Source organism: Chelonoidis abingdonii, chromosome 4 (assembly GCF_003597395.2).
Source record: "Chelonoidis abingdonii isolate Lonesome George chromosome 4, CheloAbing_2.0, whole genome shotgun sequence".
NCBI classification, from domain to species: domain Eukaryota; kingdom Metazoa; phylum Chordata; order Testudines; family Testudinidae; genus Chelonoidis; species Chelonoidis abingdonii.
Window position 1 is genome coordinate 122650116 of NC_133772.1, and position 6186 is coordinate 122656301.

The 6186-nt window shown below is 41.1% G+C and overlaps 1 long non-coding RNA gene across 1 annotated transcript in view; it reads left to right on the forward strand.

The window, feature by feature from the left end:
• LOC142046668 (uncharacterized) overlaps positions 1-3995 on the forward strand; it is a 42124-nt gene extending 38129 nt beyond the window's left edge. The window contains exons 3-4 of the long non-coding RNA XR_012655673.1: positions 2561-2795; positions 3077-3995. This is a non-coding gene — a long non-coding RNA (uncharacterized LOC142046668). The remainder of the gene's footprint in view (positions 1-2560; positions 2796-3076) is intronic.
• Positions 3996-6186: the final 2191 nt, after the last annotated feature.

Sequence of the window (6186 nt, forward strand, 5' to 3'; positions counted from 1 at the left end):
GGTAGCCAGTGCTGTGAGCCTTTGTTTAGCAGTCTCTAGGGCTTCAGATGGAGTCAGGCCCTTGTATTTTTTCAATAGCCGAGTATATATATACACAGACACCCCAAGGTGCCTGTGTCTATTTGAACAGTTCCCCAAGAGCAAACTTAACAGCTTCACTCTTAGAGAGAGAGAGAGAGAGAAACATGATTTCCAGCCAGAGTGCCTTTGTCTTCTCTTGCATGTCCATCACAGTTATAATCAGGAATAGAGGTGTTTTATGTGATCACATAAAACATGTAATTGCATATTGGAGGTTGTCCTCAGTTCAGAAAAAGCATATGCTTGTGGCTTCAATCACAGAACAGGTGTACAGTACAGTTAACCAGTTTCTTCACACTATTATTTGTATTATTAGCACATAGGAGCCCCTGTCATGGACCTGGACCCCATTGTGCTAGACACTGTGCAGCAGGGATGGGCAAACTTTTTGGCCTGAGGGCTGCATCCGGTTTTGTAAATTGTATAGAGGGCTAGTTAGGGGAGGGGATTGTAGCATGGCCCCCACCTCCTATCTGCCCCCCCAGGACTCCTGCCCCATCCAACCCCCCTGTTCCCTGACAGCCCCTGACCCCCACCAACCGCTCTTCTCATTCCTGATGGCCCCCTGGAATCCCTGTCACATGCAACCACCCCTTCTCCCTGTCTCCTGACTGCCCCATCCAACCCCCCACTCCTTCCTGACTGCCCCCTGGTACCCGTATCCCCATTCAACCCTCTGTTCCCACCCTGACCCCTATCCAGACCCCTGCTGCCGCCTGACCACCACCCTATTCTCCCTGCCCTCTATCCAACCCTCCCTGCCCCCTTACCACGCTGTCTGGAGCACCAGTGGCTGGCAGCACTACAGCCACGCCACCTGGCTTGAGCCAGGCCACACCGCCACTACCACCGTGCAGCACAGAAGACCAGGTCAGGCCACGCTCTACAGCCCTGCTGCCCAAAGCATTGCACCGGTGGCAGAGCAAGCGAGCTGAGGCTGCAGGGGAGGAGCCAGGGATAGCCTCCCAGGCCAGGAGCTTGGGGGCCAGGCAGGATGTGGCATGTGGTTTGCCCACCTCTGGTGTACAGAGACAGAACAGAAAGATGGTCTCTGCCCTCAAAGAGCTTCTTATTAATATGCCTTGATGAAAACCTGCAGGGCCCAACTCTAAGAGCAAGAGGATTTTTTTTAAAAAAAAAAAATGGAGGTATACATATCTTCTAGAGCTGGAAGGGAAGGATCATTGACTCCAGCCCCCTGCCTCACTAGGCAGGAGTAAGTACTGATTTTTGCCCCATATCCCTAAGGATTGAACTCACAACCCTGGGTTTAGTAGGCTAATATGCAAACCACTGAGCTATCTCTCCATTAGTGGAAAAATAGGACGGTCTTCATATCCATGCTTGACTTTCTTACTGAAACTGCCAGCGGGAAATCCAGTTGTGGTGGTGTTTCTGTTGGGAATGCATGTCAACTAGAAACAGGACATGAAGCACTGAAGTACACCAGTTTCTCTCTTCTTTTAAGGAAACCATTTCAGACATGTGTCATTCCTGCACGGTGTATATAAACTGTAAGTGCATTTTCTTGTTAATATTAATATTTCTACAGATTTTATACTGAAACCCAGGCATTAGTATTTGACCACCCCACACATAGTATGAACTGAGTTTGAAAGCCATTAGTCACTATGAACTTTTAAAATGGTTTATAATAAAAAAAAGTTCTCTTTCTTTCGACAAGCCCTCCCCCTCCTATTTCCCAGTCAGATGACCTGAGAATCACACCAAGCCAGGGTGGATAAAAATCAATGATTTATTTTTTAAATAAATATAATCAGATTTTTTTTATTTAAATCGGATTTTTTTGATAAAATGCTCTTTGAGGAAAAAACTATCTAAAGATAGTTTTAATTAAGATACATTATAGCTTAAAGATATCTCATCATGAAATAGGGATTATAAATTCTAATTCTATAGTATAAGACAATATATTCATGTAATGTTTAAGAAAAGTTTTCTAAATGAGTTCCCATAGTTCATGGATTAGGGACCCAATTTTATGGGGTTCCAGGGGCTTCCGCATAGATTATTTAGGTTAATCTTTCTATCTATCCAATGGGACTCAGTGCTCAGTCTAGAAGATACCATCAGAGATGCTTAGTTTTGCAGTTCTCGAACTGTGGATTTGTGTCTCCAGAGATAACATGCTTCTTAACAGCAAAAATGGTTTTAAATAAATATTTAGAGGTAAGAAATAACAGACCTCAACTGTGTTGTCCCTCTGCAAATTTGTGTACACAGAGTCAATCCTTTACCACTCTCTAAAAGTGCAAATTTCAGAAAGTTCAATGACTAGAAGATTGTTGTAGGCGGATTAGATCTGGACAAGGAGAAATCTGGAGATAAATTGGAGAAGGGAGGTACAGGCAGTAGAAACAAAAGGGAAATTGTTTGAGAAGCATATTCCAGAAGTCTTGAGGGCTTTCTGAGGGTAGCCTTCATTGATTTAAGATCTACCATCCCATTCTCTCACTAGAAGGAAAAACCTATAATGGCAGCAGGCCATAAAAGAGACCCAGTCTGGGAATATTTTAATGAAGTTCCTCTACCTGTGGGTAAGACAGGCATGTGTGCAAAATACAAAGAGTGCAAGAAAGAAATGCAAGTCCTGATTGCCCGAATGAAACAACATCATGAGAAGTGTTCCTTCTCAGGAGGAAGCTGCATTGAAGATGATGAAAGGAACCTGTCTGAACATGCAGGATATTCAGGTTGGTAATCTTTTTTTATTTCATACTTCTTTCTTAAGAACTGCCTAACTTCCTTCTGGATTATTCTTGAATTCTCACGTTTGAGCAAAAAACATAGTTATTACTCTGTGGTAGTATCATTTTAGATGCAGTTGTGATAAAAAATAAATAGCTGAAATAGGCAGATCTTCTGTTTACAATTTCACCTTTAAAGTAGTACTGAGTGTCAGTGAATGCAATGAGTAATATTAAATGAGCAGTATGGTAATAATTATATAACTGCATTGACTTATTTTGTTTAGGAGAATCCATCCTCAACATATAGGATTCTGAAGACTATCCACTTTCAAGATCACCATGATTTTCTATAGTTTCAGAGTTATCTGCCAATGATAGTATTTCGGTCACATCATATATGTCACTTAGCCACAGTATATCACCTATAGCAAAAAGAAGAAAAAATCTCCATCATCCAGAAACAACCATAGATAAATTTGTGATAAGAACCAGCAGATTACAAAAAGAGGTAATTGATGAAAAAAGTGCCCCGTTTGTTTATGCAACAAACTCTCCTTTCCGTATGTTTGAGAACCCACGCTTCATTAACATGATTCAGTCATTAAGACCAGGATACAGTCCACCCAACAGAGCAGATGTCACAGGCAAATTGCTGGATAAAGTGTCTGAAAGAGAAATTGAGCAGTGTGCAAAAGGTCTAGAGGGTAAAATTGATCACCTATCAAGACCCAGGTTGAGTAGTGTCCACAATGATCCTGTTGTATGTGCTTATGTGACAACAGAAGAAGGCAATGTCTTACTTACAGAAACAATTGATACATCAGGAAATGCACACACAGAAGAATACTTACAAGTAGCAATAAAAGCTATAACAAACTGAAAAAAAATTAAATGTCTAGTATGCAGTTTGGTCACAGACAATGCTGCAAATGTATCCAAGATTAGAAGAAATTATTTAGAAGAGAGTCCCAAGCTAATAATATATGGTTGTAGTGCTCATTTGATGCACCTCCTAGCCAAAGACTTCAGTGTTCCAGAAATAAAGGCTAATGTCGTTGAAATTGCAAAATACTTCCGTAACAACCATTTTGCAGCAGCTGCTTTGAAAAAGGTGGGCGGAACCAAGCTAATTCTCCCACAAGATATGTGATGGAACTTAGTAGTGGACTGTTTTGAGCACTAAATCTGATGACAGTTTGTGAACAAAATTGTGAAAAAACAGATGGTACTGTCACCGCCAAAGTTCTCAACATTGGGCTTAAGACAAATGTTGAAAACATGCTGAGTACCCTGAAGCCTATTTCTGTAGGCTGGAACAAAATGCTGGGAAATAGTGGGTTTTTTGCTAATGCTGTTGAAATTTGGAAGAACTTAGATCTTAAAAAGAGAAATATGCAGTGACAGAGTTAAATTACAAGCATTAAAAAATGAATGGGACAAGCACTATCTCCAGCTCATTTTCTTGTAAATATTCTCAATACTCAGTGCCAGAGTCAAATCTTAACTGCTGAAGAAGAGGAGTTGGCTATGATACGGACATTCAGCAATCATCCCTCCATAATGCCAACTATAATAAACGTCAGTGCTAAGGGTAAACCATTCAAGAAATATATGTTTGCTGAGATGTTTTAAAGAAAGTCACACTAATGAACTGGTGGAAGCCACTTAAGCACTTGGATTCAGAAACTATTGAAGTGATAATCTCACTTTTAACAGAAGTAGCTTCTTCTGCTGGAGTAGAAAAAATATTTTCTTCCTTTGGACTAATTTGTCCCAAATTAAGAAATCATTTGAGACCTGAAAAAGCAGGAAAGCTTGTTTTTATTTTCCAGATTATGAACAAAATAGGAAAATGAAGGTGAAGACAACTGAATTAGCTTCAGAAGCCAATATTTTAAGTTTCTCATGTTGACCTGGCTGACATAGTCAATTTAATTTTTTTTTTTAATATTTCATTTAACTATTTTAGTTAAACAACTTTAAGAAAAACAAACCTAGTTTTAAAAAACTTGAATGTTTTAAGTTCAAAAATTCATATGCTTGTTTTATTAAAATATTATATATTTGCTGTTGAAGAAAAAAATCCAGAACACATAATGTTGCTGTTTTAGTTAAATAAAACAATTTAAATGCCTGTTTAGTGATGTTTTCCTCCTAATACAACATGGTAAGAAAATCCTCCAAATATTAATGATTTATCTGTTGAACTGGAGATAGTTCACCTCCTAATGACTTCATAAATATCTGCTTCAATTACCTTTGGTAAATGAAATAACCAAACAATCATTCATTTTCTGATATAGCTGTAAAACTAATCTGAAAAGTTTTCAAAATAAATCCCTTTACAAATGTATAATGTGTACCTTCTAAAAATGAAACTTACATCTATGAGTTGTGAAGAATACGTATAAAGGTTACAACAACCCACAAAAATGCCCTTTTATGTAGAAATCCATTATTAAATTGAGTTGTCCTGACTAGTGATTTAAATTTAAACCCTGCACCAAGCCCCAGAGGCCTATACACATACATGTTTCTTTTCATCTGATTAAATTCCTCTGACCTCCTGTCTTTCTTATAACAAGAAGGTCACTAATCAATCTTCCTTCAGATAAGAATACTCTCCCATTACTTCCTAATATCAAGAACCCTGACTGCTAAAAACACTCCCAATCTCACACATAGGATTTTTTATATTTTAATGGGAATTAGGCACCTAACCTGCTTAGGTGCTTTTGTGAATCCAATTGGGTTTGGATTCAGAAGAAGGACCTCAGGCACTTAAGTCCTAATTTAGATTCTCAAAATCCCTGCTCACGATTGCCTAACCTACATTTCCTAAGCACTTAAGTTTTCACTGGTAAAGTCCCCGTAGCACCTAGATTTCTGCTTGTGGACATGCATAGCCTCCTGTAAGCCCGTCGGTTCGGGCCTCGTCCCCCTCAGGTGCGGCGGGGAGCCAGGGCGCCTCCTTCTAGGCAGCGGAACCGGTTCCACGCTGGTCCTGTACTGAAGGGTCAAGCAACCGAGGTCTAGAGGCCCTGGCCCTTAGGCAGGGCGGGGCACCAAACAGTTCAGGCTCTGACCCTTTGGGGCAGGGCAGAGCGGTAACAAAGTCTAGAGGCCCTGGCCCTCAGGCAGGGCGGGGCACCAAACAAACTGTATCACAGCTCAGGGGTTTTGGGTGACGGGGGAATTCTGCCACCCGGTTACGGGTGGCAGGGGGAACGCAGGCCCACCCACTCCTCTGCGTTCCAGCCCGGGGCCCTGGTAGCGGCGGTCGCCGCTAAGGCAGTCAGTGGGGATCCGAACAGAAACACACTGACAGGGTGATCAGTAGGGCTCCCAACCGAAACACACTGACAGGGTGGTCAGTGGGGATCCTGGCCGATAC